We start from the raw sequence: 25,983 nt of genomic DNA on the forward strand, positions 1-25,983 counted from the left end.
TGTTGTTTCATTTTATTCAAGACCATGTTGAAATTTTAAAAAGTTTATTTGATTTAATTCTTAAATACTAGCAAATAAAAAAAATCTTCTTTTGCAATATGATAATTCCATATCATATCAATAATTCCATATCATTGCTTCTTTAAGTATTAAATTTCCATTTTAAGCTGTCATTATCTTTACATAAATGGCAAATTGACAGTTTTTGCAGAGCTATAAAGATAAAATTTGATTTTAATTTATTGTTCTTGGTTAAATACCCTCTCTATTTGTTCCACTTGAGGAACTCATCACGAGTGCGAGGACGAGAAGTTGAGATATAAATAAGCAGATCCTCGCTTTCCTAGTGGGTGTAACAGTAATGTTGAATCCTATTACCTTCACTCCGGTGACGGAAAGTACCTCCTGAAGAGGGGTTGGACAATGACTGGTGAATACCGTTGTTCTTTCAGCCGTAACCGTTAGATCTCCACCTTCAATTTTCATCTTTATTGCCGCAGTGACAGTCAGACATTTCATCTGGATACTTAGGCAGGATGGGGAAATAACTCTGTCCCTGTTTCCCTCTCTAATTACTCTTTCTAGGTCCAGGGAAGATAACTAAACATACTGAAATTCAATAACTCTATTCACATCTGTTAAGTACTTTCTCTAATTCTGTAATTCTCTGATTTAATCTAATTTCTCTCATTTAATCTGTAATTTTCCTCTAATTTTCAATGAAAAGCATTTTCTTGTAATTTTATTCGAAATTGATTTTTAAATGTAATCAATAAAAAATTACAACATTATTAAAATATTTCACATCTATTTCATTCCAAATTTACAGACGAAACATCATCAGGCAGGTTTCGTCTGTAAATTTGGAAACTGTAACAATGAAGCGAAAACAAATACGAGAAATCGATATCTATCTCATGCTAACATCAATTATCCATGCTGATTTTGAAAGAACCGTGAAAGTCCGAGCTTCTGATGCGAAATTTTAGTCTGTAAAAGAAGTGTATACGTCTGTTTCATATTAAATGTTGTCCTGATGATGAGAGGTGGATGCATAAAAAGGAGGATACTGTTCTCGTCATCTGACCATGGGTCAAAACCATGATCAGCTCCTAAATATCCCATATTTAGATTTAAAATGGATATACCTCAAACAATTTAATGGACTTAAATTTTGTTGTGTTAAAACGTTTTAAAGGCAGTGTTAACAAATTTGAAAACTGAATTTTATGTTTTCTAGGCAACGGCTAATATACTGATTGTTAATTATAAAAAAAACTTATGAAAGAAATTCAAGTTTCTAAAAGGTTTTAAAAGAAAACCCAAAATAATTGCATCGATAAAAATTGAAAACAGCTTTGTTGTAAATGACGAGAAGAAAATATTTTATCACAATACAATAGAAAGTTTAACATCTTATTTTTATTTGTAATAATCGAGCTATGTCATTTCTCTTGGTTCCATGATCTATATCCATGCTATAGTTCATTTTGCATCAGAGACAATGGAGGATATTCATAGTCATAAATATGCGTTTCGATAAATCACATGCATTTTCCACGTGTGGCCACCTACTGAAATTAATTCCTGTGTCTTCCTATCATTGCGGAAACTCGTAGAATCTGTTTCAACTTGTCCTTTAACTGCAACATAGAATAAACTAAAGGTACTCTTAGAAAACCATATTTAAATTACCTCCACCATGCCAAAGCATTCCGAGTAAAGGCATTCGAAAAGCGGGAAACTGATAATTGAGTTTGAAGGACCATCATCGATCAAGATGCAATCCTTCTTCTAGGATGCATGTCTAGCCATTGAAGGGATTGTAATTAATTCTTCTGAATTAGTTATTGTGCTTTCTTTTTCATTTGGGTAACTCGTTGACTCCTCCTTTACCTAAACTGAAAATACCCATGGAGAACCATATCGGAGTTTCCCCATTCTGCCAAGGTATTCGGGGTAATTGAATGAATTATTATCTTGGCATAATAATGTTGGAATTGGGGTTGATCACCGGCCATGGTAAAACCACACAATATGAAGTTCGTTCCTTCGTTGGATCGGGGGTAACTCAACCTCCTAACATCACTCATTTCACTATGGAAGCGAGCCCCATGTCATTAAGCCTGAAATTCACCTACACATATTTGTGATGCACCCCTCGGTATATATTTATAGCGAGTGCTTCAATCAGTAATGGAATAGACTATAACATGGACATTGCTTGTGTGATATAAAAGGATTGCTAATTAAATTGTGTGATATAAAAGGATTGCCATTGCTATAAACAAACATTTAAACTAAAATTTAGCTGAGATTTCACGTGACTTTTTTTCTCTGCGGTTGAATTTATGCTTTTTTAATTTCCGAACATTTTATTTCATAAACATGGTTTGAAAACCAAGCTTCGCTAAACCCAAATTGGATCGAGGGTAACTCAATTGTGGTTGATCAGCGGTCATAGTACAACCCTTCCGTATGAAGTACATTCCATCATTGGTAAGGGGTAACTCAATTCATAACATTACTATTCTCATCGGGGAAGAAAATACCATATTCGGAGGTTTCATTTACACATATTTGTGCAGCACCCTCTCCGGCCGGGATATATCTATAGGGAAGGCTTCAAACAGTAGTTGAATGGATTACAGTACGGACATCAGTTGTTTGACACGGGAGGGGGGTGGGGTGCTAACTTGCTACAATTTCCATGAACAAACAAAATTCAAACTGAATTCTGAAATTTCATTTGAATTTTTTTTTCGTCCTATCGTTAGTTAAAAGAAACAAGTTGGTTTTAAACATTTGAAGTCGATGCAACTATTTTGAATAACTCTGCATTAGCGGCCGAAATTCATTTACCGGTTTATCCGGAAACCTTAAGAAGTATTTATCTCTAATGAACAAATATAAATGAAAAAGATTCGATTTACATGTGAAAGGGACCGACAAAAGAAACTCTTTGAAAGAAATTTAAATAAATCCTCAATTAAGGTAAACTCTGTCTTAATTATCTCAAACATCAATGAGATAAAGTAATAATTTTATACATGAAAAGATTCTTTTCTGATGAATAATGCGTTTTATCTACTTGAATTCCTCTTGAAGTGATTTTTAGGTTCATCACTTCCCTAATGCGTGACTTCTTAATACTTCATTATTTCATAATCATAAACGACAACTTTTAAGCAAATTGAAGATGAAAAAGCAGGTAAAATATGTTTATCATTATGTCGCAAGTATAATTGTTTAAATGGCATGTTTGCCTTCAATAACTTTTGTGAATAAAAGCACGTGTATTAAGTAAAAAAGTTAAAAGGTTTTTAATTTCATTTCCTTTAAAAATATTAAAATACTTTTTTCAAAAAAAATAATTAGGTACTGATTTCTGAAGGTAATTCTGGAAAGTTATTTTGAATAATATAAAGTTTAAAAATATGCTAATTAGACATTTGTTCTTTTATAAATTAAGTTCGAGGTGAACAGATTTAGCATCTAAAGTGTAAATCTGTATCATGTTTGGGAATTAACTGTCTGACTATCTATGCTTTCACATACATTTGAAAGATATAATTTAAACCAGAGGGATTGGTCTCCGAAAAACTTTCTCGCATACTCTCTAATAAACTTATCATAGTAAGAACGGCTTGCATGGGACTGTCATACAATAGTTACGAAATATTAACTTTTGGCATGAAATTGACATTTGGCATAAATCTATCGTGTCTTTGGCGAGTTTTTTTTTTTTTTTTTTGACGATTAATCCCTGTAGGCTATTAATAGTATCGTAAAATCGAATTTGTGCTTTAAACACGTGTTTCTCAACTGATTGGAACAAAGATTTGTCACAAAACTGGAATTGTAGTCGCAAAATCCCATATCAAATTTGATACATTTAAGTCATTGAGTTTTCAAATTATCGCGTTTGAATTTTTCTGAAAGTATAGACAGACAGACAATCAACCGGAAGCTGGATTTAGTTCAAAATTTGATAAGTGTCTACATTATAGATTTTAAATATGTATACCGAATGTTATCTATCTAGCTCTCTTCATTTTGAAGTTATCGTGTTAACTTGTATTCGAACAGACGGACAGACGAACTTCTTCTGAACTCAAATTTTACTCAAAATTTGATAGATATTTGCAAATTTGTTGTAAAGAACAGTATACAAAATTTCATCTGTCTAGCTCAAAGCATGTTTAAGTTATATCTGTCACAGACAATCGGATATCTTCTAAAAATGTGTTTTTCGAACTCAGAGAAGTTTAAAAAATGGTGATTCCTCAAAATCTCGAATATTTTAATGCGTACTATACTTTCTTTATACTACATCTACGAGAAAGTAAAAAGTAACAACTTAGGTAAATGAAATTTGTATGTGATGTTGTGACTACAATTGAAGTTCTATACCAAATTTTGATTTCCTTTGGTAGGGAAAAAGAACCGAGAGATTACTCCCGCTGATTTTAATAGAAACCTGGGAGCTTATCAATATCGAAAAAAAAAAAACTAGAAATTTGTGACGATTACCATACTTTATAGCATCTGTGGTGAAAAGCTTATAAGCTGGATAACAGCTACGAAACACGGGCAATTGCTTTTTTATTGTGGTCATATTACTGGACTGCGAACCACAAAGTCCCAGGTTCTATCCTCACGCGTAACAAATCCGCTACATTTGTTGAATTTGTTTTGATAGCACCTCAATTTTTGTTTCTAGTGACTTTAAAGCAGTATTTGTTGTCAATGGACTAACCACTGCAGTATTAGCAGTGTTTCATTAATTTTATCACCAATTTGTGCTAATTTTTTTAATTATCATCACAAACTGACAATATTTGTTGCATTTCAACAGCCAAATCGTTCGTACTGTGGTGAAAAGCTTATAAGCCAGATAACAGCTATGAAACGGGCAATTGCTTTTGTATTGTGGTCATGTTACTGGGCTGCGAACCACAAGGTCCTTGGTTCTATCCTCGAGCATAACAAATCTGCTACACATCTTCCCTTACTAAGAAATAAATAGAATCACTGAAATTCATGATTTTTGTAATAGGACTAAACGAAAAAAATCTCAATTCTTCCGGAATATAGAACAAATCATTAATTCCTTTAATGCAATGAAATATTTTTGAAATCATGGCAGAAATTGACACTAAAAATTAATAATCTTAACTGATAATCTTAAATTGAGTTTAGCAGTAAGTTAGTATCACATAGAGCCCATTAAACATTTTTTCCTTTGTGGATATATCTGCAGCTAAAATATTGAATTGAATTCATTAAAATTTCATTTTCAGACTGCTTAAGGCATAGGGAGAAGAATTAAGTTGGGAAAAAAAATGCCCAAAAGTCATCGATGTAGTATCTTGTGCTTAGGAGAGACTAACACAATAAAATAGCTGCACGTAAGCTTTAGGGCCCTAATGTTGATTAATCAAAGAATATTTTCTGTGAATTCCATAATGTATGTAATTCATTACTTCATGTGCTTTTTTTTTTATCATTCGAACGTTAATGAAATTTTCCACAATCCCTTTTCTGAGCTTTCATTGCAATTATGAATCTACTCTTGTTCGAATAGCGGCAAAATTTCTCCTGTCGGCATTTTTTTTTTCGTGGAATTTGTTTCCTCCTACTTTTTAGAGTCTATATATGAAATTTACTTTCATTCCGTTCTAGTTTAGTTGTGAATCTCTGCTGGCGAGAAAAGTTATTTTTTGATCACCTTGTATTATGGTAATTAAAAAACTTTAAATATTTTTATTCAAATATTTGGTTTAGGGTTTTTTTTTTTCTTTGGATTCTTCCCTACCTTTTTACTTTCTAAAAATACATAACTTGTTGCATTTAATGCAATATATTCTTTATCATTCATTTTTTTTTTCTCATAAATGTACATTTTTCTGTTGTTGATGGGGTTTCTGTTGTTTTTAAAGCTGCAATGTGAGTTTCATTTACTTTAATCAGAATAAAGTCTGCTTGTGAAAATGTACAAAGACAACTTGAGTCTTGGACTGTACCTTTTTCATCAAAATTCCACACAACTCCAACATAAGAACGCTTGATCCACAGAGCCACATATGTGACTGATCATCAATGGAATTATGTTAAGCAGTTAATGAACAATTAAAGGCTATTATAGATATTGTATATATATAATCATGTGAGAACATGATGTTGTTTTGGTTTGAGGTTTTTGAAGTCTCAAAATCCATAGACAGAAAATTGGCAATTTATTGCTTTTGAGGCTTCAATTTTTCGCTTTAAGGTTATTAGAAAATAACAAAGAAGGTTGTCACATTTGGAAACGTATCGCCTACAAAAAGTTACAATTTGACTCCAATGTCCGCCATGTAGCCGATTCTTCAGTCTGGCCAATAAAGGGCAAGATCATAAGAAGCTATCATCTGAAGAAAAACAGAGAAGAAAATGAGAATGAAAGCAAAACAGCGAAGAGAGGTATCGAAATTTATATACGTATATATATATATATATATATATATATATATATATAGTCACGTGATTGTTTAAAACCGATTTAAACTGGTTTTTCAAGAAAAAAACATTCTAGTCAAAAAAGGAGATTAGAACTCGTTTGATTTTGAGATGTTCAAAAACCATCGCTTTTCTAAATGTTGGTAATTGTGAAATACGAATCATGTGAGAACATGATGTTTTTTCTGTCGGATTGATACCACGTGATTTTAAAAAAGTAATATTCTCATATGATAACTTGAAATTCGCGATAGCAGATTTCAATTTCTTTCTTTCTTTTTTTTTAACTTTTGTATTTATTTTATTCCCTTTTTATTATTTTTAGAGCTGTTTTATCCACGTTAGCAAAGCCGAATTTATTTTCTAATAATAGTTTTGTTTTTTTACTGTATTAACGTATTTCTCACCGAAAGAAAAGGAAGCGACGATATGTAATTTGCTCTCTGACACTTCTCGTCAGTTCGAAAACAACACTAAGTGAACGACTCATGCGTGAAAATTATTCTTCATGCTCTGGAAACAAAAATAATTTCCGAATCACTCTTCTCACAGTTTGAATCCACAGAATCGGCACTGTCATCTAGAAATACGAGTACAGGAGGATTAAAGAGAAGAAACAATGATAAGAAGAAAGATCAAGATAGTCAAATAGCCTCGTTCTGTTGCTTCCACTGTAGCTATATCTGGCCGTATCAGCTGAAGGAATCTTTTAACAATACCTTTAGCTGTTATTATGCAGGGTCATATGACACATCTTTTTCCCGCTGTTTTCTGACCTTAAAATGAGAAAGACTGCAAAGAAGGAGTTAAAAAAGCTCAGTTCACATTAACCGTCTTTCAAGAACTAGTTTACGAAGACCGAATATATTCTGTGGGGAACTATCATTAAGTGTAGGATCTTAAGTTTTGTGCTAAATTAATTCTGTTTATAAACATTTTAGCGATTAATCTGTGTATCGTACGGGCATTAAATTCTCGCTCTAGGAAATTATAAATTGAAATTATTTCATCCCAACACACTATGATTGGATAAAAAAACTACGCAAAATCCACAAACAAAAATATTCTATGTATTCTGTATAGTATATTTTACATTTTTATATTCTATATAGAAATTAATTCATCCAGACATGCTATGATTGGATTAAAATATTACGTATAGTCCACAAATAAAAATATTCGATGGATTTTATATAGTATTTTTTCATGCTTTTATATTCCATATAGAAATTAATTCATCCAGACATGCTATGATTGGATTAAAAAATTGTATATAATCCAGAAACATAAATATTTTATGATTTTTTAAATTCCATCAGTAAGGAAGCCCATTTTTGAAATGGATTGTGTAATCCAATTAAACTATGAAAAAAGCAAAATGGTTAAAGATTAAATATTCCTACATGAGTTCGGTAAGAACTGGATTTTCGTGCCTCAGTTTGACTTTACTTACCATCTTATTTTTCTTTTTAATGTTTGTTGTATTTTCAACTGTGAGTGAATATGCAGTTGTTCAGGGCCACTAGATCACAACAGATAGATTAGAAAGCTTTATTCTTTTTGTTGTCAAATAAATAAGTTTGAAAATAAAAACATTCTATGAAAGATAAAATATTAGAATGTAGAGGAACGAGATTCTTTATAACTTCATTATGAGGTAGATAAAAATAATAGACAAGTTTCAGGAACAGGTATTTAATTATTTACAAAGTTCCACATTTGACAAGACAAAACAAACACGAACACGAAAAATACATTACATTCACTTAGAATACAATCTAATAACTACCCCCAAGAAGGATCATGGGAAATATAGCTTGATGTTAATATAGTAACGCCATCTGTTGCATCAAAAGAGAAGGTAATAGAGTTATCGAACCGCTACAACAATAATATTAACACTTTATCAAGTATAATGGTTTAGATTCCTTTATGGTTCTACTTTCCCTCGTGATCGCTTTTTTTTTACTAAGTTTCAGTGTAGACAGATAGATGTATTTGTGATACATATAGATATATTTATGAGACAGATAGATATATTTGTGATACATATAGATATATTTATGAGACAGATAGATATATTTGTATTATATAACACGTGATAGGTTTCTTGTGGATAGATATTCGTAGAGAAGGCTCTTCGTTTTGGTTCTTGGACCGCGAATATCTTGCATGACATTGATGAATAATAGCTACGAAATACAAATCTTTATCACGAAACTAGAATTTTTACTGGATCTATGGTGCTAATATGATTTTATAGACTTTTCCGGCCGATTGAAACCAAAATTTGACACAAAACGGATACTAAATTTCATTGATTTAAATCATTGGTTTACGAGTTATTGCATTTAAATGTACATGAAAATACGGAAAGATAGACGATCAACTCTATGACAGACTTTTTCGAAATTTGATAAGAATCCACAATTTAAATGCTAAACATGTGAACCAAATTTTATTCATTTAGCTCTCATCATTTTATACTTATTTTGTTATTCGAAAAGTCAGAGAGATTCCGTTTCAATTTGCTAGAAATCTACAAATTTGGAATAGATATCATATATCACATTTTCATTCGCCTTATTCAAAGTGTTTTTGCGATAGTGCTGTTCACAAGCAATTTGATAAAGGCATAATGTGTTTTTGAACCAAGAAAGATTTGAAACATGGAGATTCGTCAAAATCTCGAGTTCATATTTTTGAAGATTACAATACTTCCTCCTTGTATATTTCGTATACGAAAAAGTCAAAATGTTTACTTCTCGCCTATTGTGCTGAGTTCATGTTCATGTACAACACTATGAAACAAATTTATATTGTTTGTTGTTGTTGTTGTTGCTAATCTCCATGGCCTGACTTAGTCAGACCAAATCCAAAAATCCGTTGACAAGAAGAAAGTCAAAAACGAGGAAGGGAGAAGAATAAATTTCTCCCCAATGAAATCCTAAACAGTCCAGAATATGTTCAGCAGAGGCCTGATGTTGGCAGCATTTCGGGCAAAAAGGGTAAACTTTTTCACCCTGAGAAAAGAAAAGACATTTAAGGTGGCCACTGGCAAGGCGCGACAGGCAAGTGTTAGTTTTTCTATCACAAGGAAGAATTAAGGACTGGCCCGGCTTATTGGCTCTATACCAATCATGATATTGTTTGTGTTGGGATGGAGCGAGCGGACTACTTTTCTCGCGTAGGAATATCTGTGTGATTACGCTTCTGGCTCATTCTGGCGCATTCTTCCCGCGAACTGTTTTAACATGATGTTGTGTGCTTAATTGTCAATACTTGCGTTCTTTTCTTTTCATTTTCTATGTCTAATAAATGTGCCGTCTTCAAGAACCATGCTCAGATTTATTGAAAAGTAACAACAGTTTGTATTTTTGTTAGAAACAAAACAGGACAACAAAACATTTTATGTAATTTGTTGCCCATGTATTTTTAATTTAGTATTTCAACAAAGTATATCCGAAGTTTTGCACTACTTCTTTAAAGAAAGAAGGAATAACTTTTTTCCTTTTCGTCATCATTTGAATGAAAGCTGTATGCTTTCTATCAGTCTATAAAATGTGAATCAATTCCGAAGTCATAATATCAGAATTTAGTGAATCACTGTTCACTAAGATTCACTAAGACGACTTAAAGGAGAATTGGATGATAGAGGGCAATAAAAAAAAACATTCGATTAATGCCGAAGCTAGAAGATTTTCAAAATTTGGAAAGAAGACATACGTACACTCGAGGCGTATAACCGAAATTTGTGAAGTAGTAGAATAATTGGGTTTTTTTTTTAATTACAGCCAGTCACCCCGTTGCCACAGAATTGAGCCCTATAAACAGGACTTACTGTGACTGGTTGTTATACCCATTCATTATCCAGCTTTTGCATAAGAGGATAATGGCCAACAAAAATTCAAAGTATCTTCAAACTGTTAGCAAAAGGCTAGAAATCTTTTCCATCATTTCTTTTAACATGTTTAAATTTCCAGAGTATTGTTATATTGTGTTAAAATTACTATCCATATATCCAAATTACTATCCACTATATTAATGTCCCGTTTGAAGCAACACTAGGGCTATTTTGGGAAGGACCTCTTAATTTTGAACCGCGGTCAAATGACGGGGACGACACCTGAGCTGGCACCCCCCTCTTCACACCACACCAAGCCAGCGGGAGGGCGTTTGATCATGACGGATTTAGCGTGCAACAGGCCCTCTTACACGACGGTTCTTCGGTGGAATCGGGTCACGAACCTGACACCCTCCGGTTCCGAAGCCGAGACCTTACCACCAGGCCACCGCGGCCCCTGTTATCTATAATGAGTTTTCCTTTCATTTCTTTGAGTTCGATACATTCTGTTATGTAGTGCTGGACAGAGCCTATTTCCCCACATATTACATGCGTTGTCATGCATCCTTCCAAATCTGTAGATGTATTCAGGAAATGTTCCATGTTCCAATATAATTTGCACTATCATCAGGTGAAATATTCTTTTTATAATTTTTGGTTCCTGTATGAATTTATATGTTATGTGTCCTTTACTCGACATGATCCATCTATCCTGCCATTGCATAATCATCTCTCTTCTAATTTCTTTCTTTAATATTTGGAATGATTTTGGGACTACAATGCCTATTTGGTCTTTCTGTGCGGCCTTTTTTGCATAGTCATCTGCTCTCTCGTTTCCGCATATTCCGATGTGAGCCTTAATACAATTTAATTTAATCTATTTGGTCTCTTTAGCCTTTCACAAGTGAATAAATTGGACTGTGCTGAAGCAATACATAAACAAAAAGCGTATGAATTATGCATTACTGTATGATAATGCATTCAGAGCCACTTCTAGAAATCCTGGATAAAAGGATAAAACAATTTTCTATTATTGCATTTTACTAATGAGTTATTCATTAACACATTTATGGATGTAATTATGTTGAGAGTCAATATTTATTATGAAGTGGAGGGGAATCCAATGAACAAACGACAGCTCGTTTGATAGATAAGTGCAGCGTTATTATTGGCGTCCCAAGGCAATTGCTGGCCTTGGATATTTTGGACTCGGTCTGTTAGCTGAGAGAAGTCCAAATGCATGATTCTCTACGACGATAAATAGAAATCGAGCCACAACTTGGAACCGCAATGGAATAAGTAAGTATTTCATTGGTTTTTATTTATCACTATAAGCTTCTATAGACCATCGGGTTCATCAATAATACTAGATGAAAAAAAAATTTAATACGAAGCCTAATTTTAACCAGTTCGCTTATAATGGCAAATTTGACAAGCGCATCGAATGAATGAATGTTTAGTATTTAAATCTGCATTAAAGGAAAAACATTAAGTAAATTAAAATACAAGCTTCTTTATCTCAAATGCCCTTTATATTGTTATAGGGATTGAAATAACAATCAGTGTCCCATATATAATGTGCCATTTATTAAGGAGATCTCAGAAAAATATTTTTAAACTGCTTCATTGATAGGTATGTAATTCATTCTGTTTGAGCAACTTTACAAATTGCATTCATCGTGATATATGCCTTCATAATTTATTTTTATAATTTTAGCTAAAAGTTAAATGGTAGTGATTAAATTCCAAGAACTTTCCCCATCGAAGCATATTAACAAAAAAATATAAGAATATAAAGTAGAATCATTCAGCACTGTTTCCTTTGAACTATAGAATATATTTAATTATTTGTCTAAAATCTTAAGGAATTATTCAATAAAAATTTATCTTATTCAATTAAAATTTTCAGTATTCAATTCCAGCTGGTTTCACTTTTTCGCATACTTTTTAACAAAGGTGTCGTCCCGAAGAACGCCTTGAAAGACATTGGCGTACAATAATTACGAAATATTAACTTTTGGCGCTAATTTAACATTTTTACTGAATCTATAATACCTTCCTTGGCGAATTATTTGACGAATAAGACGTGGTATGTGGCTACTAGGGATTGCAATACCGGACCAAAATTTCAATACCGGTATTCGGTATTTTTTAGATCTTAATACCGGGATACCGGTTTTAATACCGGTATTAGAAATTTTAGAAAAAATAAAGAAAACACAGGTGTTTCTTTGTTTTATTTGTCAGTTTTATTAGAGAGTGTAAATATCACAAAAAATAATTTGTAACTTATAAATTATAACAGTATATAAAGAATCACAAAAAAGTAAAGGAAAACATCTTATTTATTTAAATCACAAAAAAAGTGTAAAGATCACTATTCAGTCTGTGGTACTATTACAAATTTTTGAAATGTGATCTTAAAAAACATAATGCATCAATTGCACTGTCATTAAGCCTGAAAAGTAATTTTGTGTAAAAATGACCAGCTGTCGAAAACGCTCTTTCGGCATCTACGCTAGTTGGTGGTACTGTTAGCAATGCGCGATATACTTTTTCCAAGTATTTACCTCTAAATCTCTCATCTTCAAATAAATCGATTTCCCGTCAGATGGTTTTGGATATAGCTGATTTCTGTACTATATTTTGGTTCGTTGTAATTTTTTTATTTATCGCTAATTTTTATAATTTATATTTAATATTTAATTTTATATTCGTATTAATTTTAATTAATATTAGTATTAATTATTATTTTAATTATTATTAAGAATTTAAAATTCGTATAATAATAAATAATTTATAATTAATATTTAATTTTTGTTCAAGAGACAATTCCTTTTCACTATCGACATTAGTGCAATCATAATCTTCGATAACTGAACCGAATTCTTCTGAATGTGGATAGGTTTGTGGGTAAAAAATTTTAAGGAAATTTACTCTAAACTTAATCGGCTTTGAATTGATTATTTTCTTTTCTTCTTTTTCATTTTCATTTTTAAAATCATTATAATTATGTAAATACCGTAAGACATTTTCTATTTCGGTATGCCTTTCTTCTGTGCGATTTTTCAATGTAATATATAATGTAATAATATCTTCAGATAGTGATGCTTGCTGTTCTTTCAGTGACTGTAACTTGAAATTTATTGTTGCATTAGTTGTTAATAAATTAGAATCTCTCAGACATAATGCCTCAATAGTCAGTTTTATTGGAAGTAGACTGATATAGTTTTGGATATTAAGTCGAATTCACTATCTAAAAAAATAAATTTATAGGTTTAAGTCGATTATTGCTTTCTGAATTGGATTTCTCAGTTTCAAAAATCGTTCCATCATTAGGAGTAAACTGTTCCAACGTGTTTTATAATCTAATATTAACACATATTCTGTTTTATTTTCAGCTAGTACATATTTTAATAATATATCCTTTTTTATAGGGAAACATTTAAATATCTTTAAAATTTTTCGAATATTTAATTATAGGAAGCAATTCTTGATGGTTAATATTTCATCCTCATTAGCAATATCTTCTACAACAATTACATCGTCATTATCTTCATTGTCAATATCACTGTCACTCATACTCTCTTCAAAGTTGGAATCCGGAGTTTCTATATCCACAGTATTTGGATTCTTCTGTTCTTTATTTTTTGGTATAATACATCTATTACTCCTAATTGAATTCCATGTACATAGCACAATTGCTGATTTGCACCAATCAACTTTCCAACTTTTTTCATAATTGTTGCTGCATCAGTCGTTATGGGTACAATATCTTGTTTCAGAAATAATCCATGTTTCGCTACTTTAGATTTAAGCAATTAATTAAGCCATTAATTAGCTAATTAATTTCGCCCGTTAGGGAGACATAAAAACAAAAACGTGTACTATTTTGCTATGTTCGCGATCCCTGAACATATAGTGGAGACAATTTTAAAAATTTTTAGTAAATACCGAAAAACCGGTATTTAAACTTGTGAATACCGGTATTACAAAATTGTACAAATGGCTCAAAATACCGGTATTCGGTATACCGGTATACCGGTATTGCAATCCCTAGTGGCTACTAACATCCGAAAACCGCACCAGTATATAAAATGCTTTTTTCCCGATCGATTAAAACAAAAAATTGTTAAAAAAGCTACTCTTGTAATTATAATATCTTATACCAGACTTAATATATTTAACTCACTGCGATTTTCAGTTATCGCGTTTATATGTTTCTGAAAATACAAACCGGTCAACCCCTCATTGATTTTGGCTTAAAATTTGGCAGTTGTCTACACTATAGATGTTAACTGTGTGCGCCAAATTTCATCCTTCTAGCTCAAGCGTTTTGTATTTATCATGTTAATTTATATTCAAACAGGAGTACAGACAGACTTCCTCTGAGTAGATTTTACTCAAAATTTGACAGAAATCCACAATTTCATGTAAAGACGGTATCCAAATTTCATCCGTCTAGCTCAAGGCGGGTTTGGATTATATTTCTTCACAGACAGACAGACAAATGGGCATTTTTTCAAAAGTGTGTTTCTTAAATGCAGGAAGGTCTGAAGCGTGGAGATTCGTCAAAATCTCGAGTTCGATTTTTTTGACTATTATTATACTTTTTTTTTACTACGTATACAGCTGGCGTGCTTGCATAGAGGTAGCGCATCTTCTACGTGAATGTAATGGCTTAAATATATCAAGATTGTCTAGGCATCCCGGGTTCGAATCCCGGTTCGGGCATGGTTGTTCTTCATCGGTGTTCTATCTGTGAGGTGTGTGAATGTGCCCCCCTGTAAAAAGAGGTTGTGCAAGCGAATGTGTGAGTGTCATCTTCATATAAGCTAGAAGTCAGACTTCTGTCCTCGGGTGCCCAAAGGCTACTGTACCCCCTTTCCGTGGTAACGCGGACACGACATCATCATCACTACGTATGCAAGAAAGTAAAAATAGCATATTCCAATAAGTAAAAAAAAAAGTGCAATCAGTTACTTTACCGGCAGAACCAATAGTATTTAAAAATGAATAAATATAGCGTCATTTCACCGTTGTTTATTTCTGAAATGAAATCAGACAGACATTTTCGGAACGGATTTCGTCCAAAAATGGATAGAAACCTACAAACTTTATCTAAAGTCCATGTACAAATGTCCATCCATCTAGCTCAAAATGTTTTTGATATATCGTGTTCATAAACAGACAGACAGATATAATGTCACAAGTGCATTTTTGGAACTGGGAGAGATCTGAAACAAGAAAAGTTCTTTTAATCTCTAGTTCTAATTTTTTGACAATTAACAATACTTTCTTTATACTTCATATAAGAAAAAGTAAAAAGAAATTATCTCCTGACTCACCAGTTTTTATGTGTTTGTTTTTATTTTCTCGTGTACGAAGAGAATGTATTGCAATAATAATAATAAAAGACTCTACATTTCTAGATCCGAAAAACACATTTTTGAAATTAATGTCTGTCTGTCTGTGGGCACGAATCAAAAACATTTTGAGCCAGGTATTTTGACTTGATATCCTATTCTTAAATTTCTATTAAATGTTGCACGAAATTCGTTCAAGAAGATTTGCAGGGAAGTCTATCTGTCCAACTGTTCGAATAGAAATCAAAACGATAACTTTGAAGCAGATAGAGCCAATAAATAGATAAAATTCGATGCAAAGATTTTCCATCTTAAGAGTAAGACAGATAAAATTTTAATACAAAGATTTATCATCTTATTTATAGAATGGTATCAAATTTTATATCAAATCCAATAAGATATTGACCGTCTGTTTATTGGCCCGTATCTGTCGTTCGGTCTGTATGCAAAGGCGATAGTTCAAAACATAAACTTAAGTAAATGAAATTTGGTATACCTTCTTGTTTTTAAATTATAGTTTTGAGCCGCATTCTGATTTCAATTATTCGAGAAAAAGGCGTATCAATTTTCTGATATTTGTGTTTAATTGCCCCTTGCTATTTATCGCCAAATAGGCTATTACGTAACTAATGTTCACCTATGGAAATGCCTTTAATGATTCTTTATTATATTACAAAACACTGTATTGTCATGTAAAGGACTGAAAATATCTGAGCACTTATGATGCTCCTAGCCTTGCTAAGTTTAAGAGTGGGGAGTGGCTAAAACGTTAAAATATATGTGAGAATATTTCGAAAAGACCACTCCCATTGGTTTCTTCAGCCATTTGCCAGTCATTCATGACGCAATGATTGCAGTATTTTATAGAAAATTTCTAGAACTTCTCTAAAATGATGAAAGAAACCCTAAGATAAAAGAATATGAATCCAATGCGCAGTTTAATTGGTACAGCACTTTGAAAAGATTCGATATAATTCCCATGTCAAACAAATACTCCATTGTACAACGTTAATCTCTTTCTTTTCATCAACAAACCTTCGTTTTCTTTTTTTCAATTATCCCATATTAAGTAAGGTTTGACCTACTGATATAGAGAAAAGCGTTCTGTTCTTTCATCCACTTGCCCAACGTTTAGACACGAGGATATCACTTCTCCAGGCAACCGGTTCACCTTCGACTTCGTCAACCTTCAGAAACGACGCCACCAATGTTAATGAAAGGAAGGCCCTTAAGATATCGGTAAATGGGTCAGAATATCGTACCCTTTTCGCTATCCTGACATTACCTATTACAGACATCGTCATAGACAAAGAGAATTTGAAAAAAAAGGGAAGTAAATTCACTTGTTTCTTTTTCTCTCAGTGTTTTGGATGATTGCAAGGACCATTGTTCGTTAAATCTTTGAAATCTCTATTGGGGATATCTTTTTCCGGGCACGAGGAAAACGTGTTCATTAGATATTTGAAATCTTACTCCTGGTGGTTACTGAATTTGAAGAAAATTTCCTGATTGTTTGCTGATAAGTAATTCGCTCATATGTAGTTTGACTGAAAATAAGATCAATGGAAATGTATGGTTGACTATTAGATGGCATTAATTTAAAATAAAGCAAAGCTTTTTCTACAATTTTTTTCTCTTTGCTGGATAAGGATGAAAGGCTTGTTATGAATCCTTATCTTGATACTAAAAGCTTTAGATGTGTGGCAAGAAAAGACATCGCTTATCATTTGTTTCAGCTGACTAATGGCCATTCAAATGAGATAGATAAAAATGAACCTCCGATATATATTTGATCGATGGAGAACTTTGAATTTTCAACATCTAATTTATAGTTGTATATTAAAAATACCATTTCTGAAGTGAACAGTTCATCATTTCCCTATATAAAGGGTATTCTGTGAATCATGTTCGTACAAATAACATTGCTTCGTGCAAGAAATATTGTCACGTAGATACTTTAGTGTGGAACGTAATAACACACACAAGAAGTAGAGCTAAACTAATTTATTAACTCAACTCAAAACGGAGAACACAGTGACTGACAGATCTTCTGCTTTTATACTAACAGGGAAAGTTCCAGAATATTTTTCTGGAGACAGTAAGAAAAGTCCAGAACACTTGTCTGGTAAACTAAAGAAATGTCCAGAATCTTCTGGAACATGAAATAAAGGAAAACATACAATCAAGGAATTAAATATTTACACAAACTGTGAATCGCACTGTCTCTAGCGGGATTCGAACTCACAATCTCTTGATTATGAGATCAGTGCTATGACCATCCGGCCATGAAGAGTCGACTGCCTTTTTTCAATGAGGCAATATGAAAGAATTCGAACAATTAATGAAACTAACAGCTTCCGCATTACAATTGAAAATAAAATCCCATTTTCAAAAACTTCTTTTTACTTTCTCGTATAAAAAGTATTTTAATAAACAAAACTTCTAATTCGAAATTTTAACGAATCTTCATACTGCAGACTGTCCTGAGTTTGAAAAAAATCATTTTTTCTTTTTACATTATATCTGTCTATCGTTCTATCTATACGATAAGGCAAAAACGCTTTCAGTTACATGGATGACATTTCGTATAAGCTCTTTCCATAAATTTACCTATTTCTATAAAATTTTGAACGAAATCCTGTCAGAGGAAATTTATTTGTCAGGTTGTGCAAATGTAATTGATTACTATAAAACGAAGAGAGCGGGATGGTTAAAAATCGGCACATAGATATATACTAGAATAGATATTAATGAAATTTTAAGCCAAATCATAAGAGGTTGATTTTCTGTAATGGAAACATGTAATCGCGATAGCTCAAAAATGCGATGACTTAAAAGTATTCAAGTTTGGTATGTGATTTTCTGACTGCAATTGTAGTTCTATATCAGATTGTAGTTTCAATCCTTTGGAAAAATCTTCAAGTTTCAGAACTCCTTAAGTTCGAAAAAACACAATTTTGGTATTATGTGTGTCTGCCTGTCAATGCGATAACTCAAATTCATCTTGAGCTAGACGATTGAAATTTGTTATATGGAATTATAATCAAATTTGTAAATTTCTGTCAAACTTTGAACCAACTCTATGCTTAGGAAGTCTGGCTGGCTGGTTGTTCGTGTACAAGGGAATTCGATAGCTACAAAACGAAAAGAGCTAGGTAGATAAACTTTGATACATAGGTTTAGCATCTAAGATATTCTTATTAAATTTTGAACAAAATCCTCCAAGTTGTTGATAGTCTATCGGTCTGTACTTCCGCATGCGTATAAATACAGAAATTCATAAATGCAAAGACTTAAATAAATGAAATTCACTGTGCTATCTTGTGACAGCAATTGTAGTCTTGGGTCATATTTTGGTGTCAATCTGTCAGCAAAACAGATGCCGAAAATACATATTCTAGCTTTAGATACAGTAAAATATTCAGTAAAAATTCTATATCCACACCAAATATACATATTTCGCAACTATCGTTCGCCATTGCCATCAAAGATAGGTATTCACGGGTTTACTTAACCATTTCTAAGGCAGTGGGAAGTATGCTTCCCACCAAATTTAACTATCTTTGTATGAAATTATGTAGGTTGGCATAAGTTCTGACAAATTTTTTTAGAAAGTTACTTAGATGCTTCAGTTCTTTATCTCACACAAAATGATGTGTCTTAGTTTGTCACTTAATAATAATTAACCAAATTAATTAATTAATCAAATTGAATTTATCTAATAATCTAAATGAATCCCTTTTCTTATTCTCATTTCAAGCCTAAAAATATTGTTGTTTGCTTGTTTCTTATGGCACTTGCCACTGACAAGCCCACTGTTACGAAGACAGCGATTTAAGCCTGAGGGGGACGTCTCTTATTTTTTATAGCAGCGCCAACTAGGGCCAAGAGTACGACTTTGCCACTCACGCATCACTCATTCGCTTGCACAACCCCTTTTTACAGGAGGGCACATTCACACATCTCACAGATAGAACAACAAAAGAACAACCATGCCCAAACCGGGACTCGAACCCGGGACGCCCAGATCACGGGGAAGACGCGCTACCCCTATGCCAGGACGCCGGCGCCTAAAAATATTTTAATATAATATGAATAGAAAAAACTGGCCCTTTAAAGAGTTAAAGTTCACAATTTTTTGAGAAAGGAGGGGTATGACACCTTTATTGCAGAATAAGAGGGAATTCGGGAAGACTACTCGCACTGGGTTTGAAGGGAATACTGATTTATCAGATTTTTATTTGAATTTCATAATTTGATCATCATGGTATCCTTGACAAAATAAATTTTAACTTCAAGTTGTGACATATATATATATAATCCATGCATCTATTCTGGCCATTCTCTATGAGAACGTCTCTAATAGAGCTATATAAATCTCCACATCGACTCATCATCTATATGTATGTCTATATCTATATCTATAAGTCTATATTTATATCTATTGGCTTTATCTTAGTCTATATCTATATCTATTGGCTTTATCTTAGTTTATATCTATATCTATATGTATGTCTATGTCTATATCTATATCTATATGTATGTCTATGTCTATATCTATATTTATATCTATATCTATATGTATGTCTATATCTATATTTATATCTATATCTATATGTATGTCTATATCTATATTTATATCTATATCTATAAGTATGCCTCTATATACATGTATACATCTATATGTATGTATTATACATCTATATGTATGTATTATACATCTATATGTATGTCGTCGACTTGTCATCTTTTCATATTCCTCAAATGCATTTAATTCCAATATTAAAACTTTATGGACATTTGCATTCAACTATACGCTATCTTATTTAAAACAAGCTAATAAAAAATCAAAATTTTACAATCTTAATCTTTGAACTTATCGAATATATTATATTGTTATTAACTTATCGAATATCTCAGAGGCTTTCATTAACAGATATAGAATAAGGTAATGAAATAAAAAAGGAAATAAAATTTTTTGCAAAGATCGAGGGAAAAAAAATAAACACAAATTTCATTTCTTAGCTTTTGTTAGAAGAAAGTCAGGCAATTAAATATTTGTTTAAATAATGAAAACGTTTCGAATTCCTTTGCAACAATTAAAAATTTATAATGAATAATAAACAAAGATATTTTCAAAACTTATCAAAATTATGAAAAAAGACTGGGTAACAAATAAAGTAGTATCAGTAAAAATAAATTTCTGAGATAATTTTTTTTAAATTTATTTAGACGTATTTTATAATCTAGCACTAGCACAAACCCACTAATAACTGGAGTCCTTCATACGGCGGTAGCGGCTTCAGAGGAAACTGGAAAGCTTTAAGATAGTCAAAAGGCTCGACCGTTACAGCCCTACTTATTTAAAAATTAAATATAATACCATGCCTGAAAAGCAGGTTTATATATGAGATGCAAATCGGACTTTGTTAATCAACCGCATCTTAATATCAGCTATTATAGGATAAATAACACCAAATATTATACAGATTAAATAGATGTATATTAAGACATCAAGTGATGCGATAAGCTCTAAGTAAAGACGAAATACAGACAATTCAGTACTTCGTATCATAAATGAACGAATAGCTCGTGAGAGAAAAGAAATTGGAAATTTCTTTCCTAATAAATTTTTTATACCAACTACAACTATCAGATTAATTTTTTTTATTTGTTATTAATTTTGTGTTTATTTTTAAATTTTTGAGAATATTTTTTTTTCAAATTTGATAGTCACTTTTATTTTTATTGTTAATTATTAACGGTTAGATAGACTAATAAAGTAGATATAGATAATATGCAATACTATTTTAATATTTGCTATGGTAAACTATTACAAAAGAAATGTGGATTTTTCTTCTTGTAAAGAAGGTTGGGGTTCAGAAAAGCTTGGGAACATAATGCATGCTCAAAAAGGAATGAACTACTAACACAACCTTGATGTTAGAAATCGAAGCAAAACGTGAAATGCTTTCAACGGAAGGTTACTGAACCATAAGTAATTCGTCATCGAAGCAAAATAGCGCATGGAAGGCAGGAGATAAGTCCGCCTTCAAATTATTACTTTAAATATGTTTTATCATTGTTGTTTTGCACGTTTGCATTATAAATAAATTATATGAATAATAATTACTTGAAATAATCATTAAGATATTATTTAGGTAAAGAAAAGTTATGGTTTCTACAAATACAACAATTTTTGTTCAAAGTTTTGAAGTTGAGATTATGTTTTAAGAATTCAAAAACATTTTCTAATTCCTTAATATTGCGAGACAAGTATTCAGTTTTTAATTTATATTTATAAAAACTGCATCTACATAACGAAACCGTTATTTTAACTTATAATGACCTTTTAAAACAATTACATGGTAAAGATTCTAAAAATAATCTGAAATAAGATTGAGATTTTTTTCGTATAAATGGTGATTACCCCTTCTAATGAGCACTAAATGCACGTCGATGAGAAGCAGCAAAATAAGTAAGCAGGCCCTCCACTTTTTGATGGCGTATTAATGCTTGGGATCTAGTTATCTCTTCTCCAATTATAGGATATACTTCCAAAAAGAACAATTTTACAGTAGGTGGTAAAATTCAGCTTCAGTTTCTCGCCTCCTATTGTGATGAAATAGTCATTTAAATTACCCTGTATGCCTAGATGAAGGGGGGAGGGAATAACTCCATTGTGGTTGTAAATGTTGAATTGGTGAATTCGACTTTACCTGAAGAATTCTCCCGAACATTTATTTTTCATGATTTAAACAGCCAGTCATTGGTGATATTTCTGAAATTTTCTAATACACGCTTTCTCTTAAAAAAGAATTACTGAAAACTCTTTGTATTTTGTAGATATTTTGTCCACTCGTATTCGGAGAGTCAGACATAGGTTTTTTGCGAGCGGATTTCATTCAAAACTTAATAGAAATCTACAAATATGGTGTAAAGATCATATACCAAATTTCAATTATCGAGCTCGAAATGTTTTTGATTTATCGTGTTCACAATACAGAACAGACAAACGAATACAGATAGACAAACATATTGCCAGCATTTTTTTTTAATTCAGAGAGATTTGAAACGTGGAGAATCATCAAAATCTCGAGTTCAATTTTTATTATTATTATTACGATATATTCTCTTTGTATAATTTTGTAAACGAGGGAGTTAAAAAACGAGAAATGAAATACTTCCTATTAAAATAATTAGAAGTTTTTATAATGATACATATCATTTATCATTTTCTTTATTAGACGATGAAAACAAAGTTAACCGATCTTTCTTTAAATAAAGAAAAACTATAACTTTCTTTAAGTAAATTTAAATAAAGGAAAACATCCTTACTACATGCGATGTTTTGTAAAGCAGAAATAATGAACTATATTATTCTTCAAACGATTGCTCAAAAGATTTTATTGACTCAAAATAATTAATTTTACAGTTCGAATAATTAATCATTTAAAAAGAAATTTTTTCGCGGAAAAATAGCAGACAATTTATATTTTTAAAAACCTTTTTTAACCCATATATATAGTTAAATAAATAAAATGGGTGTTCTTGCAAGATAACTATCAGTTTCATTTTTTAAAAGGGCAAAGATAATATTTCTACTAGTAAGTGAAAGTGAAATATGATACTGCTGATAATGAAAGTTATCAATATTTGATCCAAATATTTTAAATATATCTAAATGTCTTTAGAAAAGTGAATGAACTTTCTTTAAACTTTGTTTCGATAATTCTACATAGATATCTCTCTCTTCTATCAAATTTCATAAACAGTTAGTCTAGTTTTAAATCTCGCTTCGATTGATTGAAATGATAAAAGTTTATTTCGTGGATTACGCATTTCTGGAAAGAAAAAGAAAAAAAATTATAGAGAGTTTTCAAAAAAACATGTTATTATTTGAATGAATAAAATAAAATCCCAATTATCCGAGGAATTGGGTAGCGCAGAAATGGCGAGTAATCCTCGAAATGGCCCCCAAAAGCATAATCGGAACATAAATGTTTTCGAACAGTTTTTGTTTACAATATGGGTCTTACACATATAATCGTGATATAATAAACAATACATTTTTATACTAAGAAGTTCATCGGTTTTATATTTATGCAAAAAACCAGCTGGAATAGTCTCTCCCAAACTTGCTCGCAAACTGTCTGATAAATTTATACCTGTATATTTTTAACTGCAGTCACTGGTAATAAATGAACACAAAAGAACGTATTTGTCATAATCTGGCGTTCAAACTTTTTGAGGATTACAATGCTTTTTCTATGCTTCGTACACAAGAAAATAAAAACAAATTGTACCTCATCTCATTAGGTTGTGTGTGTGTGTGTGTTTTCATTTTCTCATGTACGAAAACAAAGTAATTTCGATGAATATCTACGTTTCAGGGCTCTGTGAGTGAGAAAAATACAATTTTGTCTATATTCTCTTTTTGATTACAATATTTTCTTTTTGTATGTTTCGTATACAAGAAAATGAGAATCGCGTATTGGTAATTTAAATTAAAATGACTTAAAATATTTATATTATTACTATTTAGCAGGACTTGCGTCTCTACGGATAAAATAATATTTTAACTCTCCCTCTCTCTCTCTCTGTATATATATATATATATATATATATATATATATATATATATATATATATATATATGCGTATTTGTAACATATTTTAGAAATTTCTTGGTCGAAATGAACAAACTTTTGGTATTTTAATTTCCGATTTATTTCAACACGGGAGGCATGATTTATAGGGATAAAAAGCGGTAAAAGATACGCCAGTATACATTGCAACACAAAATATGCAGAATTTTTCCCTTCAGTGATTTTACTATGAGATTTTTATAAGAATTACTTTGACATGTGTAGATTTAGAAAAAGGAATCTTAGGTATCTTTAAAAGAATGTTGTAAGCATTAGGGATTTTCACTCGGAGCGGGAGAAAATGCTGAGACCATCAGTTTTCTAAAGGGCGTGTAGAATTAATTAAATAAAAAAAAGTGGAAATGGATCAGGAAAAAAGAGACCATTTTAAAATGAAGTTAATATGAGGTAAATTAAGATTAAAGGTTATTATTTATGATTTAAATTAGATTAAGGAATTTCATTACACATATATATGGGGATTTAATTTTTAATTAACAAAAAATTAACTACTTAATTAATTGCCATGAATAATTTTACAAAAAAAGTCATCAACTGCTTCGTAATATTTATGGGCTAAATTTGAAGAAAGCTTACTTAATATTTTGGATTTGGTTTTTCTTTTGTTGGTTATATTAACGTCCCATTTTTAAAGAAATCTAAAGGTTATTTTGTGACGGATCTCGTAATTTTGAACCTCGATTAGATGGCGAGGACGACACCTGAGCTGAAAGCCCCCTCCATAAACTCCCACTCCACACCAGAGCGGTGGACATTTGACCCACACCTGATTTAGCGCCCACCAGACCCACTCACGCGTTGGTTTTTCGCTGGAATCGGATTTCAAACCTGGAAGCCTCCGGTCCCAAACGTGTGACCTCACTAATTCACTGCACCCCTTTTGCATTTTTCTCTATCTAAGCGTATGAACTATATTTATATTTTCAGTTTTATCAATGTAGACGTAGCAGGTTTTAACAGGAATATTACTAGCATTTCATTTCCTATTTGATCTACGTACATTTTTTCTCCATGGTTCAATGACCATGCAAAAATTTATCTGTACCTTATTCTGATATTTCATAATTAAGATAAGCAGTCTTGAAAATTGCGTACGATTTCAATACATAAAACAAGTTTTTTTTTTAAATACGTAGCTAGTATTTAATTAACTAAATCGTATTATTTGCGGAACACAATATGGAATAGTTTTGAAACTTTTTTTTCTTTGTATAGGAAAATAACGACAAAATACCACAAAATATCAAATAATTACATTGTTATAAGAGTTAAAACATTTTTCTTTCATTTCAGGGGTTATAAACAGGCCTTTGAAAAATAATATTTTACACATTAATAAAATAAGTAAATAGTAATAACTGAATAATAAATTACCACCAAAGGAAAAAAAACTTATAATAATCATAAGAAGGACACAAATTGGCATTAATTGGGAAGATATAGAGATTATTATGAGCTAGAGTTTTAATACAGAAAATGAAAGCTCAGCTGAAGGTATATTAATATTAAATAAATTTATAGTAGTACCTATATATTTGAAAAAAAAATCCTGAAAAATTTCACTGTTACTTCATTAGTTAGCTAGAGCAACATCAACTGTATC

The 25,983-nt window shown here is 31.5% G+C and overlaps 2 protein-coding genes across 3 annotated transcripts in view; one reads left to right on the forward strand and one right to left on the reverse strand.

Annotated features, from left to right (window-relative positions):
• Positions 1-25,983, reverse strand: part of LOC129964245 (carnitine O-palmitoyltransferase 1, liver isoform-like) — a 113,595-nt gene that overhangs the window by 72,949 nt on the left and 14,663 nt on the right. The window lies entirely within an intron of this gene.
• The window catches only part of LOC129964246 (uncharacterized), a 146,869-nt gene that overhangs the window by 19,330 nt on the left and 101,556 nt on the right, over positions 1-25,983 (forward strand). The gene's annotated exons all lie outside the window — the stretch shown is intronic.

The sequence above is a fragment of the Argiope bruennichi genome, chromosome 3 (genome assembly GCF_947563725.1).
Source record: "Argiope bruennichi chromosome 3, qqArgBrue1.1, whole genome shotgun sequence".
NCBI classification, from domain to species: Eukaryota; Metazoa; Arthropoda; class Arachnida; order Araneae; family Araneidae; genus Argiope; species Argiope bruennichi.